Source organism: Mytilus edulis, chromosome 13 (assembly GCF_963676685.1).
Source record: "Mytilus edulis chromosome 13, xbMytEdul2.2, whole genome shotgun sequence".
NCBI lineage: Eukaryota > Metazoa > Mollusca > Bivalvia > Mytilida > Mytilidae > Mytilus > Mytilus edulis.
In genome coordinates this window covers 46,482,189-46,508,161 of record NC_092356.1, presented here as the reverse complement: position 1 = coordinate 46,508,161, position 25,973 = coordinate 46,482,189, and the positions used below count along the sequence as shown (strand labels likewise).

The 25,973-nt window shown below is 33.1% G+C and overlaps 1 pseudogene; it reads left to right on the top strand.

Annotated features, from left to right (window-relative positions):
- LOC139500985 (potassium voltage-gated channel protein egl-36-like) overlaps positions 1-15,780 on the top strand; it is a 61,670-nt pseudogene extending 45,890 nt beyond the window's left edge.
- The last annotated feature ends 10,193 nt before the right edge of the window (positions 15,781-25,973 follow it).

The following is a 25,973-nucleotide window of genomic DNA, read 5'->3' as shown; positions in this document are numbered from 1 at the left end:
GTGTCTTTCGCCTCATTTTTTCGCAAAATCCAATCACAAAGTTCGTGCGATAAAAAGTTGGAAAAAAACATTGCAATAATTGCCGGACCAATGTATGGTAGGGACATGCAAATACGGACTGTCATACAGAAAACAGCCTATATTACATACATTACATAATCTTGATGTTCATATAAACCCAATACAAAGGCTATTTTAATACTCAGCTATCCAAAAATGAATTTTATTGCACACTAGCTCTCATATTTGAAAAATCCACAGGGGCCAAAATGCGAAACTACACACCTAACTGTGGAGTGCTACCTTAAAGAAGAAATATACATATGTATGAAAATACGGTAAAAACTGTGCTTATTCGCAAAAAAATCAATATTTGGACTTTTCCGTAAATTTTTATTTTCCCCGCGTTTTTCCGCTAACACTTTCTTGCAGTTCGCCTACACTATGACGTTAGGGTACAGTAACGTCATAATACAGAGCCAGTCTGGATGGAAAAACATGCCTTGGCACTGAACGTATATTTTTACGATTTCGCCGTGGCATTGAAAGGGTTAAGCTACGGTACCCGTCAAATCCAAAGTTGACATTTCGTAACTAAGGAGCCGCCATGTTGACTTGCTGAAATCAGTAAATATGCGAAAAATGCAATAGAATAGAAAATAAAACAAAAGAAAACCTACGTACATTACAAATCAATTTTAATACAATATTATACGAATTTCGATGGTTCACATATCAGAAAACGTTCAATTGTAGCGTTTTCATTTGTATGACGTCATGTTTTGAAATGGCGTCAAAAACATTAAAAGACTTTCGCGGAATTTTATTTTATTTTTATTTTGTTGATTTCTCCGAGCTCATGTGCATTACTTCTTTCTATCATATGTTTAGTAGTAAATACAGTAACAGTAGTTTTGCATATTTTGATAAATAGCCTGCTGTTTAATCCATATCGCGCAACTTTGATGCGCACCCTTTATCGCATACCCTTTATCACACCCCTACTTTTTGGGGTTTTTTTTAGAAAGATTTTCCTCAAAATAGGTCAATTTTTTTAATGACGTCATTGTTTGGTATGTGACGTCACAAATGTCTTGTTTTCATATTGTATGTGATGTCACGAACGTCAAGTTTTCATATTTTTTGGCACACTAAATGCAACTATAAAAAATACAAAACACACAAATAAATACAATAATAAACAAAATATTTTTAAAACAACAGCACGCAAATTGTAAGGTAACCCAGGTGCTTCGGGTAAATAATTAACGAGTTCTGTGCCATAGGGCCAATAAATTGGCCTACGCAATATCTGAAAAATGCCATAGGGCCAATATGTTGGCCCTTAATTGGTAAAAATATTTTTCATATTTTACAACAACTACGGCTTTACGTCTTTTAAAAATGTTGAAAATAAGTTGGTTTGATAACTACGGCAGTTAAATTTAAATAATTCAACGGTTTTATTATGTTTTAATTGACGTTGACGTTTATTACGTCACTTTCACAGTAACATCAACAGGTACCCGCGCTGTCCCAGAACAAACAAAACGTAAAGTCATATAGAACGAAATTCAAAACAGTGTGGCTGTGGCCATTGATTGACACATTGAATTCATCCATTGACTGGGACAATTTAGGTGAAGTTTGTATGTGACGACCACTGCTCACTATGTACTTTTTAAAGACACTTAAACTATGGGGTCACCAAAGGTTCTCAACACCTTAATAAAGTAATTCGAAAAATTAATGAGAAATAACACGATGTTTTGATTTATATCAATTATATAAATCAAAACATAAAGGTTATTCCTGATTATTTTTTCGAATTATTTTATAATTAAAGGCGTTAAGAAACCTTTGGTAACCCCACAGTTTAAATGCCTATCGTAGGTACGTCGTGAACAGTGGTCGTTACAGACAAACGTTCACGTAAATTGTCCCAGTCAATGGATGAATTTAATGTTTCAATCAATGGCCACAGCCACACTGTTTTGAATTTCATTCTATATGAAAATTCAAGTTTAAAAGAAAAAATGATTATTTCTTATAGACTTGAATTCACAGATTTTAGTGTAAACCATTTTAGAAAATCCTTCATACTATCAATCTGCAATCAAATTATTATCTAAATGTTATAATAACAAAAGTAGGGATTGAAAAAAAAACCTCCGAGAGTAACGAACTGTAGTCACAGCATATTGCAAGTACAAGGAAAATCCGAGAAGAACGAATGTAAACAAACGTACATTGATTATGGCTCTATCAATTCTCATATTTTTCATATGCTATATGCGTGCTATGTTTGATTATGCCACAATCCGGTAAACTCCGGCAACACCGTATAATATCTGACCGGCATTTACAAGTTCTTCTATTAACCTTTTCTAGGCATTTGCAAAATTGCGATTTTTCTCAAATAGCAATGTGAGGAAAACTACGGGAAATTGCACGAATATGAAATTCGTCTTAGAATATATGACGTCAACGGGAGCGTTTCGAAATATGGCGAATATGGCAAATCCTTGGTTCCGTATTTTTCCGCCGGAAGAAATTGCTGAAGACCCCGAATTTATTGGTGAAAGTGGGGTCAAGAATATGCCAGACAGAGGAGCTCCTGCAATAGCATATTTTATGCTCATGTTTACAACCAATCTTATGAAGAAGATAGTCCTTGAAACAAACAGGTAAAAAAGTTCGCTATTCTGGCATTTCTGTCTTCATAAAACTGATCAAATATTATTGATAGAGTATATATATATATATATATCTATTTTGTCATACTTTCACATGGAGGTAATTGAGTTGGTTCATAGCTTTGCTTTTCCTATAAAATGTACATGTATCTGTAGATATGAGTACAAATTTAACAGAAACAATTCCCGTCTGCATGTGAATTTCCTAAAATCTTATCTAATGATTTTTTTTAACCTCCCCAGAATCCATCCCCATCTAAATAAATTAAAAAAGAAATATAAGCACAATGTACCGATGTCTAAAATAACTAAAAAAGGAGTGAAAAGTCTAGTGGAATTATCAAAGTGAATACAAGCAAAGGCATTATTGAAAATTGTTTCAGTATGAATATAAACTGTATAATAATGATCGTGTGTTACTACTTTTTCCTTGTTTGTGACTGAACGCAATTTAGGATCGTATATATAGATGTCCAATTCTTATTTTGCCGCCGAAAATAATGTACTACTATAAAGACCTATAAACGTTTTTTTTTTAAACACCCCAAAGGAATCTTCATAGATCCTCAAAAAGTCTTGACCAAAAAAAAATTCATAAACATAAAATTAACGGACCGCACCGGACCGGAATATTAACAGACATTTAAAAATATGATGCATCTAGAAAAAATATGGAAATTTCCTCTGTATATCTGAGATAACTTATCGATTAACTTGACTTTTGATTGATTTCTTATTCTATATTGATGTAATTACAGCTCGAGAAATACAGCGCAGTATTACAAAACGAACAAGCATGCAGATGATATATTTTGATTTCTGTTTTTAAAAAAAATTCAGTTATACTATTTTATATCATTTAGCGTATATATTTTTTTCTAATCTAATGACATTTATATTTCAGATATGCCCGATCATTTATCAAAACCAACATGCAAAGGATCAACAGATGTAGACATTCACGTGTTCACCAATGGATTAAGACTGGGCCGCTTACAATAAATGAATTCAAAGGGTTTCTTGCCGCTATTTACAATATGGGACTGAATAAGAGACCGACAATACAGTGCTACTGGAAGAAAGGGAAACAAGAATACAAGTGGTTTAGAAAGATGTTTCCAAGAAACAGGTTTCAACTAATTCTAAAAATTTTACATGTTGTTGATAATCGTAAAATTTCAGGCAGAAACGATCCAACATATGACCCATCGGCCAAGTTTAAGCCGATTCTTGATTCATTGAACATGAGATCCAAATACCTATATACACCTGAAAGAAACCTATCGATTGATGAGTCTTTGGTTGGGACACGTGCGCGCTCTGTAATGACACAATATATACCATCAAAAAGTCAAAAATTTTGCAATAAACTTTGGATGCTAGTTGAATCTATATCTGGGTATCTCATACATAGTACTGTTTACAGAGGTCGTCGTTTCGATCCTGTGCCTGATGGAGAACTCCAAAGTAGTATGGTTGTAAAAAGTCTTCTGAACGTTAGTGGTTTCTTTGATAAAGGATACCACGTGTTTTGTGATAGTTTTTTTTCTAGTCTATCACTAGCATCAGAACTGCTTTTGAATAGGACATTTATGACTGGAACTTTGAGAAGTAACCGACCAATGCCACAAAGAATAAAAACCCCAGAATTACGTCCGGATGAATGTGTATTTATGAGAAGACAAGAAATATTAGTATGTGCATACAGACAAAACAAACGAAAACCAGTTCGCCTAGTGTCTACATTTTGCAAAGCAGGAGTTTCACCTCATGGCAAACCAACCGCTATAGAAAGTTATAGCAAAAATATGGGAGGAGTCGATCGAAATGATATGTTTACAGCATTCTACAACGATGAAAGGAAAACCGTCAAAATGTGGAAAAAAAATCATGTTTAATCTTTTTCAAAGATTCATAAAAACTCAAACAAACCTCGTCCACTATCACGTCTCCAGTTCATTCACGAGGTAGTTGAAAGTTTGTCAATGGAACACATGAGAGATCGATTTCCGGGTCAGTTCGGAAATCGAAAGCAAGAACTTCGAAGATTAGCCAACGGCAAAGTGAAAGATTGTGTTGTATGTTCATATCGAAGTAACGGAAGAAGGAAGTGATCAAGATTACAATGTGGTAGATGTCTCCGCGGTATACATAGTTTGTGTTTCAACCGACATTTAGTTATGTGCGACGAACAGTAACATTTTGACATTTACAAATAATAAAGATTGTCACATGTTATAAATTTTAATTTATTATTTAAAATAAGGATTTCTAAAATAAACAAGTATTTTAGTTGTCAAGAGACGGACAAAAAAAAACACACCCAAAAGGCAGTTAACTTAAATAACACTTTTTCCAAATGTAAGATCTCCCGCGGATGGGGAACTCTGACTTTTCTCAACAAACCAAAAAACAACAAAAATAACTGACCGTCACAAAATAGTTCAGGGAACGTTTTTCAATTTTATGGTGAATTCAAAACATTATGTTAATATTGATACATCCAGGCGCGGATCCAGAGGGGGATTTCGGGGGTTGGAACCCCCCTTTTTTTGGACGATCAATGCATTTGAATGGGGACATGTAATTGGAACCCCCCCCCCCCCCTTTTGTCCTGGGTTAGGACCCCCCCTTTTTAAAATGGCTGCATCCGCCCCTGATACATCTATAGTGATCAGTTTACCAGCTGTTGCATGATGTTATTATATACATCACATGTGAAAATGAAGGCCACAATGGAGAAAAAAAGTACAAAACAAGAAATTAAAAATAAAATAAATTAGACAAGAAAGATCATAGTACATAATTATTTTTATTAGAATTTGGCATTTCTTTGAATTGCAACTTTATTCTTCATACATCACTATGTGTACATCTTCTTTCTTTTCTTGTATAGAATTTTTATTAGCCATGCAATCATGCGATAAAAAAGAAAAAAAAACACCCTTAGCATTGACACATAAACAAACGAATAAAAAAAGGAGATGTGGCAAATACGTGAAGTATGAATAAAAGGATATGTGGTACATGTATACGTCTATGATAAATAAAAGGAGACGTGGTAATAAATAAAAGGAGACGTGGTACATACGTCTATGATAAATAAAAGGAGATGTGGTACATACGTTTATGATAAATAAAAGGAGACGTGGTACATACGTCTATGATAAATAAAAGGAGATGTGATACATACGTTTATGATAAATAAAAGGAGATGTGGTACATACGTTTATGATAAAAAAAAAAAAAAAGGAGACGTGATACATACGTCTATGATAAATACAAGGAGATGTGGTACATACGTTTATGATAAATAAAAGGAGACGTGGTACATACGTCTATGATAAATAAAAGGAGACGTGGTACATACGTCTATGATTAATAAAGGAAGATGTGGTAAATACGTCAAATGACTGACAATAAAATGGTTAGAATCCACCCCCCAATATTCATTTATGGATATTTCTTGAATCTTTCGATTTTTGTAACTTGCGTTGTTTTGATGTCTGTTTTATTAATTCACTGCTGTATTTTGCAATAGTTTCCTTTTTCTTTCTTTTTTTTTGGGGTTGCGAAAATCAACTTATTTCTTTATTCCTAATGGTTATTGCTCCTCCTCCTACGTATATATCCAACCATCCTGACTCGCCGCAGCATGCAATGATAAAATAGTAGGCGTCCTATGCATGGCGAAAGAGTAACAAAAGCGATAGGAACGTCAACGTTGAAAATCTGAAATTATCGGTGACGTCGTAACATTATTACGTTTCTAACGTATTGGCAATTTTGAAATTTGGTCTTGGCATTGAAAGGTTTTTTTTAAGGCCTTTTAAACAAGACAAAAGTAGAACTGAAGGTAACTTAGTGCTATGGATCAGAAAACAGTTCATATAATATAATACTCTTCTGTTGAAATATATTATAAAGCGTATAATACATGGCAAAATCCGTATCACATGCCGTATCATCCTCGACCAATATCATCCATCGGGCTTAAAGGCCCTTGGGCTGATATTAATGTCTCGGGATGATACGACATATGATACGGATTTTGCCATGTATTATTCTCTATATATTATGCATCCGAATAAGAACAAAAGTTATTTTGTCTTCTTTAACTGAAATTTTTAAAGCAATAAAATCGGCAAATGGTTTGCAAATAGATTCCAATACGTGTGGATTTACGTGGGAATATAAAAAAGAAGATGTGGTATGATTTCCAATGAGACAACTATCCACAAATGACCAAAATGACACAGACATTAACAACTATAGGTCACCGTACGGCCTTCCACAATGAGCAAAGCCTATACCGCATAGTCAGCTATAATAGGCCCGATAAGACAATGTAAAACAATTCAAACGAGAAAACTAACGGCTTTATTATGTAAAAAAAATGAACGAAAAACAAATATGTAACACATAAACAAACGACAACCACTGAATTACAGGCTCCTGACTTGGGACAGGTACATACATAAATAATGTGGCGGGGTTAAACAAGTTAGCGGAATCCCAACCCTCCCCTAACCTGGGACAGTGGTATAACAGTACAACATAAGAACGAACTATACAAATCAGTTGAAAAAAGCTCAACTCATCAGATGGACAAAAATACAAGTGGACGTGGCCGGGTACTTATACATCCCGACACAAAAAGACACAATGAACAGATCTGAGAGTACTCGCAGTTATCTGACAGCTAGTTCAAAGCCACTAACAACTAATAAAAAAATCATGCATCTAGGACTAAACTATCAATCCGTACACATCCAACATCCAATGTAAAGACGTCATAAACAGCCAGAGAAAAACGCGACCTTGTGCAATGCCAATTTACAGGTATCGACAGATTGTAGATTCATGAATAATATTTAGTTAGCTTAAAATTTACTGATAACAAAATCAATATTTATACCAATAAAAACAATATTCAATGATCTTATTACAGTGTTGAATAGGTAACCTTTTAGAATAAGTTTATTTAAAGGAGCGACAAGTTTACATGGATCATTTCTAAATTTCCGGGCACGGTTAACAACATTTCCGTAAAAATGAGGATGAGCTATCCCGTTTGAAAAGAGTTTTCTACAAACTTCAAAAGTATATTGGAACAGCCATTATTATGTATATATCTCTGAGTCTGCGCTAAGTATAGATATATGCAGAATTTCATCACGGTGTTGTTTACAAAGCGAAAGAAGCACGTCATATATTAGAATAATAAATAAACGTCTGCCGACAAATTCTATCATCCGATCAGAAAAATAACATTCCAACAGTGCCTGAATATTGAGTACAAATCTCCCAGTTGATACGATATTCCAGAACTTGTGTTTTTTACCCTGATTTTCTTGATAGAGGATTGCTACAATGAATCTATTAGATCATCTTCGCTAGCCAAGGGAGAGGAGGAAAGTGGATCGTAACCCTTGGCTAGCGAAGATGCTATTAGATGTAAGGTGTTAAGTGGTAAAGTTGAAGTCATCTCTTCGAAAATTTTACGGCCGGCATCATTACCTTGTGTCTCCGAAATTCTATCTCAATCCGCCAAGGGTGGAGAGGAGGAAAGTGGATCGTAACCCTTGGCTAGCGAAGATGCTATTAGATGTAAGGTGTTAAGTGGTAAAGTTGAAGTCATCTCTTCGAAAATTTTACGGCCGGCATCATTACCTTGTGTCTCCGAAATTCTATCTCAATCCGCCAAGGGTGGAGAGGAGGGAAGTGGATCGTAACCCTTGGCTAGCGAAGATGCTATTAGATGTAAGGTGTCAAGTGGGAAAGTTGGAGTCATCTCTTCGAAAATTTTACGGCCGGCATCAAGGGCTAGTTGATCGTTATCCAATATCTAATTCAAAGATGACGATGGATAGGTTTCAATTGTTGTAACCACAATCCCTTGTTCTTTTCTTCGAATGTGACGTAAAAATTGAGACACCATATCATCGAATTTGTTCTTACCTAGGCAGCACGCCGGGTACCACATGTCGAACGAGATCTGCTTACCCTTTAGGACAACCTGGGACCACCCCGGTTTAAGATGAGATTGTGTTGCTGTCCTTATTTTTTTATGTTGTGTTTTTAGACTGTGTTTTTAGACTGTGGTTTTAGACTGTGTTTTGTCTTTTCGTTGTTTGTCGTTTCTTGATATGGAGTTACCAGTATGTTTGTCGTTTCTTCCTATAATGTTACCAGTATGTTTTCGTTTCTTCCTAGGAGTTACCAGTATGTTTTCGTTTCTTCCTATGGAGTTACCAGTATGTTTGTCGTTTCTTCCTATGGAGTTACCAGTATGTTTTCGTTTCTTCTTATGGAGTTACCAGTATGTTTTCGTTTCTTCCTATGCAGTTACCAGTATGTTGTCGTTTCTTCCTTTTGAGTTACCAGTATGTTGTCGTTTCTTCCTATGGAGTTACCAGAATGTTTTCGTTTCTTCCTATGGAGTTACCAGTATGTTTTCGTTTCTTCCTATGGAGTTACCAGTATGTTGTCGATTCTTCCTATGGAGTTACCAGAATGTTTGTCGTTTCTTCCTATGGAGTTACCAGTATGTTTGTCTTCTCTTCCTATGGAGTTACCAGTATGTTGTCGTTTCTTCCTTTGGAGTTACTAGTATGTTTGTCGTTTCTTCCTATGGAGTTACCAGTATGTTTTCGTTTCTTCCTATGGAGTTAACAGTATGGTTTCGTTTTGTCTTTTCGTTGTTTGTCGTTTCTTGATATGGAGTTACCAGTATGTTTGTCGTTTCTTCCTATAATGTTACCAGTATGTTTTCGTTTCTTCCTAGGAGTTACCAGTATGTTTTCGTTTCTTCCTATGGAGTTACCAGTATGTTTGTCGTTTCTTCCTATGGAGTTACCAGTATGTTTTCGTTTCTTCTTATTGAGTTACCAGTATGTTTTCGTTTCTTCCTATGGAGTTACCAGTATGTTGTCGTTTCTTCCTTTTGAGTTACCAGTATGTTGTCGTTTCTTCCTATGGAGTTACCAGAATGTTTTCGTTTCTTCCTATGGAGTTACCAGTATGTTTTCGTTTCTTCCTATGGAGTTACCAGTATGTTGTCGATTCTTCCTATGGAGTTACCAGAATGTTTGTCGTTTCTTCCTATGGAGTTACCAGTATGTTTGTCGTCTCTTCCTATGGAGTTACCAGTATGTTGTCGTTTCTTCCTTTGGAGTTACTAGTATGTTTGTCGTTTCTTCCTATGGAGTTACCAGTATGTTTTCGTTTCTTCCTATGGAGTTAACAGTATGGTTTCGTTTTGTCTTTTCGTTGTTTGTCGTTTCTTGATATGGAGTTACCAGTATGTTTGTCGTTTCTTCCTATAATGTTACCAGTATGTTTTCGTTTCTTCCTATGGAGTTACCAGTATGTTTGTCGTTTCTTCCTATGGAGTTACCAGAATGTTGTCGTTTCTTCCTATGGAGTTACCAGTATGTTTTCGTTTCTTCCTATGGAGTTACCAGTATGTTGTCGTTTCTTCCTTTTGAGTTACCAGTATGTTGTCGATTCTTCCTATGGAGTTACCAGAATGTTTGTCGTTTCTTCCTATGGAGTTACCAGTATGTTTGTCGTCTCTTCCTATGGAGTTACCAGTATGTTGTCGTTTCTTCCTTTGGAGTTACTAGTATGTTTGTCGTTTCTTCCTATGGAGTTACCAGTATGTTTTCGTTTCTTCCTATGGAGTTAACAGTATGGTTTCGTTACTTCCTATGGAGTTACCAGTATGTTTTCGTTACTTCCTATGGAGTTACCAGTATGTTTTCGTTACTTCCTATGGAGTTACCGGTATGTTTTCGTTTCTTCCTATGGAGTTACCAGTATGTTGTCGTTTCTTACTATGGAGTTACCAGTATGTTTTCGTTTCTTCCTATGGAGTTACCAGTATGTTGTCGTTTCTTCCTATGGAGTTACCAGTATGTTTGTCGTTTCTTCCTATGGAGTTACCAGTATGTTTTCGTTTCTTCTTATGGAGTTAACAGTATGTTTTCGTTACTTCCTATGGAGTTACCAGTATGTTTTCGTTACTTCCTATGGAGTTACCAGTATGTTGTCGTTTCTTCCTTTGGAGTTACCAGTATGTTTGTTGTTTCTTCCTATGGAGTTACCAGTATGTTTTCGTTTCTTCCTATGGAGTTAACAGTATGTTTTCGTTACTTCCTATGGAGTACTTACTTTGACCTTTAAACAAAATTTTCAAAATTTCAAAAAATTTTGAACCAACCGTTTTGTAAGAAAAATTACACTGGTTATATAGCAGTTTGACTAACACCAATTTTGATCATTGAGAAGCTTAATATTCCTTTAACAACACAACGTAATTAAAACGTTTAGCTGACTTTACAGAGTTATCTCCCTGTAGTGTTAGGAACCACCTTAAACCGTAGAAAACCATGAACGTTGATGACGTCACGGTCACATGACTAAATTATGTCTATGGACGGATAACAAAATAATGTCAGCCAATCAGATGACATGTTACATCCAAAATTAAATCATTGGAAAATCTATAAAGGTAAGGGAGCTACCATTTGATTTTTATGGGGGGAGGGGGGGGGGGGGGGGGGGGGGGGGGCTAGGATGAAAAATTTTGTCCTGCTTTTTTTTTTATTTGTAATCTCTGTCCTGCCTTTTTATTTTTTACTCTATTCGGTCCTGCCTTTTTTCTAGTTTATCCTGACTTTTTTTACACAAATTGTCATCCTGCCTTTTTTTTTTAACAAGTTTCTCATCCTGACTTTTTTTTTTACTCAAAACTCCTGTCCTGCCTAAATTTTTTCAAATTTCATCCTAGCCGGGAGATATGCCATTCGGTATCGTGTTACATTTTATATTTGATGATTGTTCAATTACAAAAATAAGAAGATGTTGTATAATTGCCAAAAAAAGACCTCCACCAGAGATCAAATGACATTGAAGTTAACAACTGTAGGTCATCGTACGGCCTTCAACAACAAGCAACACCCATACCACATAGTCGTTATAAAAGGCCCCGAAATGACAAATTTAAAACAATTCAAACGAGAAAACTAACGACCTGATTTAGGTAAAAAGAACAATGAACGAAATACAAATATGATATACAGCAACAAACGACAACCTTTGAATTACAGGCTCCTAAATTTGAGTTAGTTTTGTAAGACATACTTTTTTTATACTGTTGCACAATTTACATTTACCATGATTGTAATTTGACTAAGGAATCTGTCAAATATTAACTTATTATTTAAAATCTAAGTACACTTTACATATTGCATCGTTTTTGTCTATTAACTTGATTAATATCATAGTAATCAGAAATGTCAAAGCAAATATTACCAGCAATACAAGATCTACAAACAAAACTACGTGATAGTAATCATCAGTTAAATCTCTGTAGTCTTTATGGCTCTTAGTTAAAAGTTACTGTTTTTTCTATATTCATAAAATGTTTATACAACCGTATATAGACACAACTGAAAAAACTAATAACCATCTTCAATGCACTTTTGACGAGGCCAATACGTTATATATGGACTTGTTTATATTTTTAGAAATAAGTCATGGGGGCTTGAATATATCTAGATTTTACCACGGGTTGGCCCTTTATGTAAAATATTTTACCCTGAGCGATAGCGAGGGGTAAAATATCGGCATAAAGGGCCAACCCGAGGTAAAATCTAGATCTATATATTCAAGCTCCCATGAATTATTTCGATTCTAATAGGACAAACACGGCAATTCTTTTGGATCGAAGAGCTCTAGGTTGAGGCAATTATTTGCCGTTCCCATAAATAAATGCACTATTAAATTGTCGTAAGAGAACAGAGAAAACAGAATTAGTGACATGCTCAAACTATTTACAATTATATAACCCTGATATAACGTATTTGGATAGTTTTGAATGAATTAAATGTTAATTTTCTTAAAAATGTCTTATATGTATACTAGTCAACAAAAGAAACGATACAAGACTTTTTTTTCAAATTTAAGATAAAGTTTTCCGTTTATAGGACCAATATAGAAGGTAGTAATACTTAATCATTACGGAAATATAAATCCGTTTAAAAAAAATATTTTTTTGCTTTCGTGATGTTTTTTGACGATTTTTTTTGTTTTTTACAAAATTTACATAAAACGACAATCTGAAAAACAAAAGTTTCAACTAATGATGCCAACCTCTCATTTAAAGGTAAAGACAATGTTTGCCATCAATTTGTTTTTAAAAATCATACAGTTTGTTCGTTTATTTGTTTACCAAAGTTCGGCCCCACGAGAAATCGTTAAAATGTCTACATTATCAACTGATTTACCATAGACAGTATGTGTAAAGTGATATTCAAAAAGCGGTCACAATCTTAAAACTAACCCGAAATGTTCCAAATTTACTGTGAGTTGTTTTCATATCCAAAGCATTAATTTGAGACAAAAATAAAAAAATTTTTTTTTTGCATTTTTTGAGATTTCAAAAAAACTTTTTTTTCCCAAAAATTTAAAAAAACAATATTTCAACCCATTAGTTACAACATGAAACACAACTTGATTAGCATATTAAATATTTTTAAACAAAGTTGAAATTTTATTTAGTACTTAGAAAATTACGTGTCGATTTTCTATTCAACTTTCCGCAAAACTTATTTGCACCCTATAGTCGTTTACAGGGAATTTAGATACTTTCCGACAAGTTTTGATTTTCATTATCACATGTGCATACATTGCAAATGAAAGCTTTTTAAAATAGTGTATTTCATTTTGTTTTATATTTAATACTTTTTGATAAATTTTATTTCAAAGTCGTGTATCGTTTCTTTTGTTGACTAGTATATAAAAAAAAAAGACTTATACCACATTTTAGCATCGTTTGTTTACGATTCCTTGTTGTGATGATTTTCGGTTCCACAAGCGTGTTTTTTCCGTAAAAAGCTGAAACTATTACGTCATCTTTCTATGACGTCGGGTAACTCATTCATAAAAAAGCATATGACATGGGAGTACGTCAGAACAGCCCAAGCAATATATTCCTATTTTACCACGGGTGTGTACTCAAGGCGTTTGAAGGACGTCATGTTAGAATTACCGATGCAAAAGTACGAGGTTCAATATAATATAACAGGTTCATATATAACGTATTGACTAAGTGAACATCCTTTATTTATATATAATCATGTAAATAGCATTTTATGGAAAACGACTTCAGTGTTCTTTTTGTGTATTTTACATTGTATTTTGCAAGATTTTTTTTAATTGACAGTCAATATATATGTATAAACATAGAAACATTGCGTCCATATACTTTAATACTCTTGAAACCCCGTGTTTGTAATAACCAATGAAGAAGAAAAATGCTATACCATATGTAATATCCGCTTTTGTCTTTTACTGTCTTTTATCTCAGCAGGGGTGGTAGGTACCAAGGTACTCTATCATAGAAGAGTTGAAATATCCAATTTTCTGTGATAGCGATAAAATCTGATTCTTCATCCAAACTTGTACAAGAGTTGGCTCATAGAAATGAGAGTAAAACATCACTTGTATCCTGGATTTGTGTTATGTACATTGAAAGTATTGTTGAAAAAACAGCTTATTTTTACAAGATAAAACAAAGTGAATAGTTGCATGGAGATGTAGCATTGAGGAAACAGAGGGATTGTGTATTTAGCTATGCTATAATAGATCTCCAATACATCTTTTTATGGGTTTTAGGGTTTGTGACATACAATAAGATTCAGAAAGGACATTCCAATCTGTAATATATTTATAGACATGTTTGTTCGTAGAGATGTTGACCTCTTAATTTTAGAGATACTCTATCGATCGTAACCAATATTCAGACCTGAAAAGTCTGATGTCTTTTTATTCCAAATGTATATGTATGCTAGTAAACCCTACTGCAGATTAGGCTAGAAATAGAAGTTCAGGATATAAAATTTATCACAATAACTGGGAGAGATATCAGTGATTTATGTAATGTATAATAATTGTGAACAGTAAGTAACGTTGTGCTAATGTTTAAACAATAAAACCGATTATATATTTCAAATGTTAAAAACAAAATTCACAAAACAGACATATAAGTGTAAACAATATTTTTATATTGAAAATAAATTCACATTCACAAATATAATTCAGAAACAAGCAACGCGTGCTTATATTAATCTGTTTCCTTGTAGACATGTTTAATTATATATTTTTTAAATTTCAGGTCTATTTCTTTACCAGTGCACTGTTTGTGTTAGCGTCTATATTTGGACTTGTCTGCCAGACACACCCATCCTTCAGAAGAAAACTTATACAATCGGAATGGGAGGAGTATTTTGGAGATGATTTCGAGGCTTATAAAGGTCATTTCGATGGATCAAATACCACAAATACAACAATCCCACCACTACCGGAAATGGTCAGCACAAAGTTGGATTACTTATATTATATAGAATTCATAACAGTGGCATACTTTACTGTAGAAATCATCACTCGATTTGTACTCTTTCCTTACAAGTACACAAGTTTTTTCTGTGACTTTTTGAACCTCGTCGACATATTCTCTCTTGTGGTAATGTTTTCAATCTATTTTGCAAATCTCGCAAATCCAAAAGACAAATATGAAGCGTCTATTTATGACATTATTCATTGTCTGCAGATAGTTCGAATATTTAGACTATTCCGATTGGTTAAAAACTTAACCGGATTTCGTGTGCTAATGTATGCCGTCCGAGCTAGTGGCTTGGAAGTCTTACTGATGTCAATGTTTTTTGTTGTTGGCATGTTGATGTTTGGGGCATTTGCATTTTTCTCTGGAGATACAGCGTTCCCGAGTATACCAGATTCATTTTGGTGGGCAGTTGTTACTATGACGACCGTTGGGTATGGCGATATGGTACCTACTATTGGATTATCAAAATGTATTGGTGGTCTGTGTGCAATCACAGGTGTTTGTCTGTTGTCTATCACCATACCAATATTTGTAAACAACTTTGTTATGTTTTACAACTATTCAAAAGTGTGGCGGACTGCTTCGGAAAAGGGTTACGCAAATGTATCCAAGACCCGTCAACATTCGAGTCACAAGGCAGTTCCGCATACCAAAGAAACACCACAACCTGTTTGACATACAAATGTATTTACAAAAATAATACGATGCACATTCTTCACGTACCTGTCTAACATTGTCTGAAACTTGTTTTTGTCTACAATTGCATTTAAGGGACTGTTTTTCTCTCAAATCTAATTTGTTTGGCAAATTAATACTTTATTTGCGTTGCTTAACCACTACTTGTCATGACAGCTGTATGGCTGTCTATTTTATCAATTACATTTTATCTATAATTTTTCAAATGAAATATCCTGAAATTTGGTTGGTCCTTTTCTCGATCAATCAGTTAGTATCATTCATTTTTGAAATTTGTTATTATCATTTCTTTCGTTTATTATAGTTAGTTTAACGAACTGTTGCTATTAGCGCATGCCAACATTTACAAAATAATATTAAAACATTTATGCATTATTACATAAAAAAATTATAATGTCAGTTAAAGTAAAATAATTATAAAAAAAAACTCTCACGAAGAAAATGATATGGCCACTATAAATCCAAAACTTTTTCTGATAATTAACACCCCAATGAGTTTCCCGATCTGAATAATTGTCTTTATAAAGAGAATTTTCTCATTGCTTAAGCCTTATATAGAATAAAATACCTCCTAATGTGTTTTTAACTTTTTACTATTTATATTGATCCTTTTTATCTAAAATATGACATGCAGAAAAAATCCAGCTGAGTGACCGTGACTTCCTCGGCAACTAGAAATGTTTTTAATTATGATTAAAGAGCTGCTCTAATTTATGTCTTTTTGGAAGTGTTATACCTAAGAACAAGTTCAGAGAGTTCTACCATAGAACAGATTCGGATAGTTTTACCTTAGAAATATTTTGAACAGTATTACCTTAGGAATATTTTGAACAGTTTAACCTTAGAAATATTTTGAACAGTTTTACCTTAGAAATATTTTGAACAGTATTACTCTAGAACTGATTTTTAGCAGTTTTGACCTAAAATGATTCGAATGAAGAAATATTCTACAGTTTTGTGACAGATTATTCTGACATTTCTAAAGAGAGAATAGAAGAAATCGCATCAAATTGTTTGGAAATTTGTCTTCATAGATTCAATTATATTTCTTACATCTGTTTGCCTCTATCGTTCCTGTAATGTTCTACGATTTCCAATTACCTATAGATCTGGTATACCAGTTGAATTTCTATCTTCTCTTCATTTACCATTCAATTTTCGAAGTAAACGCTTTGACACTTATCATTTTAAACATTCTGATGTTAATTGATAACTAATCGAAAATTGACTCTTAGTATAAAAAAATTATCCTTTTTATATGCGGTATGAAATTCGCTCATTATTGAAGGCCGTACGGTGACCCATAGTTGTTAATTTTTGTGTCATTTTGGTCTCTTGTGGAGAGTTGTCTCATTGGCAATCATACCACATTTTCTTTTTTATATCTTATTTCCTTTTATATTTTAATTTATTACCTTTGTTCCTCATAACATTAACGACTGGAAAAGGAAATTTCAAGTAAATTAAATGACGTATATCGGATTAATTATGATTAAAGAGCTGCTCTAATTTATGTCTTTTTGGAACTGTTATACCTAAGAACAAGTTCAGAGAGTTCTACCATAGAACAGATTCGGATAGTTTTACCTTAGAAATATTTTGAACAGTATTACCTTAGGAATATTTTGAACAGTTTAACCTTAGAAATATTTTGAACAGTTTAACCTTAGAAATATTTTGAACAGTTTTACCTTAGAAATATTTTGAACAGTATTACTCTAGAACTGATTTTTAGCAGTTTTGACCTAAAATGATTCGAATGAAGAAATATTCTACAGTTTTGTGACAGATTATTCTGACATTTCTAAAGAGAGAATAGAAGAAATCGCATCAAATTGTTTGGAAATTTGTCTTCATAGATTCAATTATATTTCTTACATCTGTTTGCCTCTATCGTTCCTGTAATGTTCTACGATTTCCAATTACCTATAGATCTGGTATACCAGTTGAATTTCTATCTTCTCTTCATTTACCATTCAATTTTCGAAGTAAACGCTTTGACACTTATCATTTTAAACATTCTGATGTTAATTGATAACTAATCGAAAATTGACTCTTAGTATAAAAAAATTATCCTTTTTATATGCGGTATGAAATTCGCTCATTATTGAAGGCCGTACGGTGACCCATAGTTGTTAATTTTTGTGTCATTTTGGTCTCTTGTGGAGAGTTGTCTCATTGGCAATCATACCACATTTTCTTTTTTATATCTTATTTCCTTTTATATTTTAATTTATTACCTTTGTTCCTCATAACATTAACGACTGGAAAAGGAAATTTCAAGTAAATTAAATGACGTATATCGGATTAAGTCCAGTGGCGGATCCAGGGGGGGGGGTTCCGGGGGTGCGCACCCCCTTTATTTTTGCCGATCAATGCATTTGTATCGGGACATATGTTTTGCACCCCCCTTTGCCCTGGGTGCCCTGGGTTAGCACCCCCCCTTTCGAAAATTCCTGCATCCGCCCCTGAAGTCTCCGTAATTACAGATACAATTAATTAAACAGGTAAGTTTGAAATATCGGTATTCCGATAATCTATATTACAATGGAATCAATACTGAAAATAGGCAAACCATCTAACGTATCTGCAACACTGAGGTTGTGAGTTCGAATCCCGTGGCAGGTGCGATGGACTCCAATTATAATCGTTCACCTTTCATTTGACACGTTTTAAATTACTAAACATATTCTACATAGTTAGATATTTACACCTACGCAAAGGAATTTTTTTGTTATAAATAGATACTACTTTCCAGTATGTTCTTTTTTTTATCGGGCCCGTCTTGGTGGTATTTATAGATTATCGTTGATCATCTCAGCGAGATTGATTTTCTCGCTTGAGATGGTTCAGCGAAAGTGAGAAAAGCAATCGAGTTGAGATGACCAAAGATAATCTGTTTATCGCTATTTTACCTTTGACGACGTTGTCAATTTCATGTCAATTTCGTTAGCAACGCCACGTGGTCTCCTTAGTTTCTAGCGATAATTCTCAAGCGAGAAGCATGATATGAAAAATATCACAAAAAGAGTTCAAAAGAAAAATGCACAAAATAGCGATAAAACATATTACAAAGTCTATCCGTATTATGTTTGCAAAGAATTTCGGTGTTAGGGACCGTCTTAAACTTAAACCTAGATGATAGGTTTTTTTATGCGTGTTGAAGGCCTCAATAATTGTGACTTTGAGATGCTTTGTGACAGCAATAAAGCGCTGTTCCTTTGCTTTTTGTGTGTTCTTGCTGTCATGTTAAGATTTTGTGTCGTGGATGGATACCCCATATCCTTTGTTTTTTTTCTATTATAGTATTGTTAGTTTTCCTACCGAAGGTCAGTAGTTCTCTCCGGCTTCCTACACCAATAAAATCTGATCGCCACGAAATAGCACAAAAGTGCTGAAAGTGGCGTTTAAACACCAATCAATCAATCACTGAATCTAACGTATCTAGATAATCATAGTCTATAGTCGGAAATACCTCGGTAAATGATAGACCTCGGAAGATAGACGGCGTCTACCTACTATCCTCTACAAATAGTATCATATGGCGGAACATTCGACTTGTTAGTATCTGATTAACTTAGATGTCCTTATAAGATTAAGAACCGTTAAAGACCCTATTACTATATAAAATATTATCTTTAATTGTCAATATTAGAAATCTATGAAAACTAGTTTATGCCATTTAAAATGTATATTCATTTGGGCTATACTATAATAGGAGAATTAAGTCTCTTTAATAATTTTAGAACTATAAATCAAGTTGCGTTTCGACCACTGCAATATAATCTCTAACAGCTGTTCATATGACCATGCTACACGGTTTTCATGCATTCGTTTTGTAATATAATTGACTAGTTAAAAACACAAAAGAATCCCACTTTGACAGCATATATAAATGAAAAGATGTGAGTGCCAATAAGAACATGCTACACGGTTTTCATTCATTCGTTGTGTAATATAATTAACTAGTTAAAAACACAAAAGAATCCCACTTTGACAGCATATATAAATGAAAAGATGTGAGTGCCAATAAGACATCTATCCATCCAAGTCACAATGGGTTAAAAGTAAAAAAATACGGTATACAGATATTACATGAATAAACTAACAGACTGGAAACATATATCGATGATTAATGAAGTTCAACACAGTAAAATGAAATACGCAAGAAAAGAAAATACATCTTTAAAAACTATATATAACATGGCCATGTTCCTCAGTTATTATAAGCTGTAAAATACCTAGGAGTAACCGTCAGCTTATATGCATCACTATTTGTATACATCTGTTAAAAAGCAAATTAAACTATTAGGTTCCTAAAAAGAAATTTAAACGCCAATAACAGAAAATGCATACAACTCATTAGTAAGACCAACATTAGAATATGAAAGTGTAGTATAAGACCCTCGTCAACATAAAAAAACAACAACAAGAAAACAATTGAGATGGTACAAAGGTACTATAGGTGTGTCATGAACAAATACCGTAGTATTCCATTTGTAGATACCATGATTTAACAATATGAGTGACAACAACAAGAAAGGAGACAATCAACAAGGATGCGTATGAGGTATAAAATCCAAAAAGGACTAATCATTATAGATGTTACATCCAGGCGTATTTCAACAAGCCGAGCATACACTTTTAAAGAGCAGGTCTTAATGACTCCTTATGTAGGACAGACATAAGGAAAATGACCGTCTACCCTTTACTCAATCGGGAATGTAACGTCTAACCCCTTACTATAAACACCACTGTGTGTTTTTGATAATGCAAGGCTCGGCTTTAAGGATAGCCAAAATTACTGTTTTTAAAGGGCACCTGTTTATAGGATTATAGCTATCAAATATCTGTATATACTTAATTATTAGTTTAAACAATATTTTATTCAAATATTTTGAATTGGATTGGGCAACAGGCATAGCCTATGTAAGCCCTCTCCACAAAACAAGGTACAATATATTACATTCAAACAAAGCAACACATACACAAACATAAAGACAAAACAGAATTAATTTTTCAAAAATACCTCTTAGCTGACTGGAATGATATTTCAAATAGTTAACTCAGATCAAAAGTATGACTATTTTGAAATACTTCAAATGTTAATTCATAAAAATTATGAAAAAATAAATTATGAAAAAAAAGTTTTAGTATTCTAGGTTATATACTCCAACATTGATTTAGAGGTCTCACATTAAATTAAATGGTCTCCAGTCAGCTATCTAAAATAATAAATTTAATAACTCATTTTTAAAACAACATGTTTGATATCATGTACTTATTTTTACTTAATTATTGCACCTGAAGAAAAACGACAACGAGTAGTAACCATATTGATACATTAAAGAATTATAATAATATAAAAAGAATTTAGAATGTTAATAATAAAAGAAAAAAAAAATAGATTTAAGAAATTAAAGATATACAAATTGAATATATGAATGATATAGAAATAAAGGTGCATTTATTAGCTTTTTAGCTTTAATAATATTAATTTCAATGTATTGTCGTTTCATTATAACTTTTGTTTCAATTTTAATTATTTTTCAGCTGGTTCGGGTCTAAGAGCTTAATATAATATAAAATACAGACATACAAAGTAAAAGTTAATTTGGTTTTGGACTATAAAATACATTTCATTATACAAATCTCTCTGAATTTTTTATATATTCATGAACAGCCTTAACTATCTGCACATTGTCTTCAATACTCATAGATTGATCACCAAATAGTATCAAGTTTACTTAATTATTATTCTTGACTTAAAGCGGAACATAGTGGAAGAAAATTTTGACAGTTTATTGTGGCCGCTGAACAGGGACAAGAAAATATGTGAAGAAGAATAAAATGAATATATTACACATTTCTTTTTATTAAAATGTGCCGATTTTCAAAGAATGTCGAAAGTGAACAGTGTGTTTTCTGTAGGATTATGATATAACCTCATGTTGCTTAATTTTGAATCAATTTTCTATGTTTTGATGAATGTTTTTTTTATTGAAAGAGTTACTATCCAAAACGATGCAGAAGTGTGCTACCTCCTCTATTGTAGCTGCTCACAATGTGTCCTTTGCATGAACTATAATTTGGGGCAGCAATGAATTAGTTGCTTGCATCATATTAGGTAACATGCCGAAACTTGGTATTGATAAGCATTGTAATAATGGATATGTGAAATAAAGAACAATTTCCGACGCTTCCTGTACATTGTATGGTCTTCAGTCTGTTTTGCAATGAAACAAATACTTGATCAATTTCGTGCTTCCGAAGATTTTACTGAATTAACCTGCATTCGGAACGCTCAAACAGTTGAAAGCCAGAGATGCCTAAATACGCTGCAACGTAAAAAAATATGTAACCAAAACGGGCATAAACAGAACGGCCAAACTGATCTGATGTCAACTTTGCCTTTACCTTTAATAATATCTTACTTTACGGTGATGTTATAAAATATATCAGTACCGAAGCACTGATTACTGAGCTGATGATACCACCGGGGACTAAAAGTCCACCAGCAGTGGTATTGCTCCAGTGCTAGTAAATGAAGTAAATACAATATATTTCGTGCATCCGAAGCGCTTTTCTGGATTAACCTTCACACGAAATGTTTTAACCTAAACATTTAAAAGCCAGGGCTGCGTAAATACGCTGTAAAGTTTGAAATCCGACTTTTCTTTTAATATTGAATTTCATTTGAAGTATTGATTGCTATGATAAAATTTATAAAAAAGTTAAAAGTAACCATTTGTCTGAAATAAAGTTCATTAATTTATGAAGAACATTAATGTCAAATTGATTTTTTTCAGATTTCTAGAAAACAAAATACTAAAAGTTTTCATAATGCAAAGGGAAATGCAAAACCATAAACGAATTTGTTCATGTCAAAAATTATAGAAATTCAAAACTGTATATATGAGACGTGACTAAATACAATGAAAAACTGATGTTTAGTAAATGTTTGGTCATGGTTTATTGTTAGGTATGAATAACCAGTTCTGTCCTATCAATAACAAGTCTGTTGTTGTTCCTGGTGATGTTTTCTGTGTTGCCAATGCCGATCCTTACAATAAAAATAATAATTGTTAAGAGTGTGAGCTTTGCAGTTTTAAAAACTGACAATAAAAATCATGAGAGTTTTTTCAACTTAAAATTAAGACTTCATATTTTGGTGCTTATTATAAAAATAAGCTGTGGTATAATTGCTATTGCACTCCATCAGACACCGTATGACACAGAAGTTAACAACTAGACGTTAATACATTTTCTAAATAAAGTAAGATTTTTTATGATTGACATTATTTTTTTTATAAAATATTGGAGGCCATTAATGTTTCGTTATGTAAATGTTCTTTTTAACGACATATCACAAGGAATCGTCGGAAATATTAAAACTGTGTGCGATTATACTTAAACCGTATACATTTTATCGATATATGTGTTATATATTTATATAAAAAGTATATATATTACATTATAATAGTAGACGTCCATTCCATATTTCAAAAAAGTTATATGACCAGCGTTTTCCAGTTATGGATAAAAAGAGATGAGGAAGAGAGTCAATGAATGATTGTTTTTTAGCGTCCAGTGATGATGAGACAATGTTGAATAAAATAGTATGATTGTACATATTGTGTCGACTGGGTTCGCGAATGGGGGAACTTGGACAAACAAAGGATTGTATCCGTGGCGGACATTAATTTGTTTTGTGAAAGGTTACTTTCAGACCCCTTAAAAGGTATTGTTTAGAGTTCTTTAAATGTGCAAAATGCTTAACATTCCAAAAATAGGTCTCTTAGGATTCAATTTAATATGACTTGGTTGCGTTTTATACATAAGGCACTCACTGCTAAACGAGCGTACGGCCTTAAATTTTGATAGCCTTTGTTTTGTCTCTCTCCTTCAGAATAGATCAAACACAAAGGTTTGACTCATTTCTCTTGTGGAGAGTTGTCATTGGAAATTATACCATATCTTCTTATTTTCATATCATCATAGATACCAGGATTAAAATTGTGTATGCCAGACATGTGTTTCGTCTACCCCCCCTCCCCCCCCCCCCCCCAAAAAAAATAGTGACGCTCGAATCAAAAAAGTTAAAACGGAAGGTATAATGGTCACCTGCGGTACAATCAAGGATACAAAATAACCAGAAAAAAGGAAAACAGTGACGGAGCACAGAGTGATATTTCAGCAAGCAAGTGAAACATTTATTCTTCTATTTGAAAAAAAACCATCAAAGATACCAGGCTTATAATTTTGTACGCCAGACGTGGAATCGAGGTATTTTTTTTTTTATCGTTTTGAAAATTTACTGTGTTGTAAGCATTTTTTCCGAACAGAAGATGTCGAACAAACTATATATTTTATGTAATATGTACGATTAATCAATCAATGTTGAAAACTCAACGCCATCTTAAAATCAAACTTGTAGTATGAATGTACGTAACAACGATCAATACCTTTTACTTTATAAATATCATTTCATACATTGAATATTGCACACAAAAGTATAAGTTTTATGCCATTTGTTACGTCTAATGGAAATTATCTAATGTCTTTTATATAAGAAAAACCAAATAAATAACTGCCATTAAAACTTGGTTCCTGGAATCCAATTGCTATGCTTCATAATTAATTTGTGTTGAGTTTACGCTTAATGTTATAATAAAATAAAACAAACCTGAATAGGAACAATAAAACCATTATTAAAATGCTTGATTAAACAAACCACAACGACCGCATGTCCGACAATATAGTTGTTCGATTGGTTTGGATAAAATATTTATTTCGTAAGAGAATTTCCTAATTTCGAAACAAATATAATCTTAATATGTTGTTAACTTTTATAACAATGTTTATGTAATGACGTAAAAAAATGTAGGACAGACATACCCTAATTCTGAAAATTCTGAAGTAAGGAATGTCAGTACCGTATTAAAAAATAAAAATAATAAAAACAGTACTTATCGCTCGTCTGTAATGCTACATGGTGGTGGATATGGTATTTTTATACATAGGTCACAGTATATCTAATATATAATATATATGTTCCTGGGTCACCGTGCAGGCAAATACTGAAATATATGATGACCATCTCTTTAACCATCTTAGACGGATAATAACTGTGATTGTCGTTTGTTGATGTCAATGTGGTTATTTTATAAAGATTAGACCGTTGGTTTTCATGTTTAAATGGTTTCACACTAGTATTTTGGGGGCCCTTTATTACCTTTATAGCTTGCTGTTCGGTTTAAGCCAAGTTTTCGTGTTGAAGGTCGTACATTGACCTATATTGGTTTATTTTTGCAAATTGTGACTTGGATGGAGAGATGTCTGCATCCATACCGCATGTAAATTTTGAATTTGAACAAATTGTTTGATAAGAATCACAAGTTAACACATCAAATGCTGATGATAAAAGGAAATGACCATAATGCACTTACACGTGAACTCGTGCTGACCCGCAAGATCATTGACCAATAAGAAAGATGAAATCCAATCATGCATTGGTCATAAGTGAAATTTCTCTGCGCGTGGAAACAGGTTATCTAATTTCTACAATTTATAGTTTAATTAAGTAGGACACTCTGACCCTTTGACCAGACTAGAGACATCATACATTCAGAGTATTAATAGCTCACTCTTTTATTTAAGTCGGTTAGTAATAACATAGATGTAATACAACTATGTTAGTAAACCAATTAAAACAGAATTATCTTCTCTGCTGTCTTAAATTATTTTATTCCGCTTAATTTTCAATTAGCAAATAAAATTGGTTATACGCAATTTGTTTCATAACAAAATCGTATAAATGGAACTAATTTTAAATTGTATATCAACCCTGGTGAAGCAATAAGTAGATAATATATTAATTATTCAGTTCTTTATGTAATCCAGCCAATCTTTGAGGTTAATCAAGAAGAAAAGCATTATTTTTATCTTTCATAAATATAAAATCATTGTACCAAATCATTTGGAATAGCGATCTGTAAAATTAAACGATGTTTTTTTTTAAGTTTTCATTAAGATAAGTAATTACTTTTTATAAGTATCTTTTGCCAATTTCTGTTGAATTATCAGAGTGGAAAAATAACTGCAAAGAGATTATTTAATAAGAAAATTTAAATTGAAAAATATAATAAAATAATCAATAACTCTGACCTTAA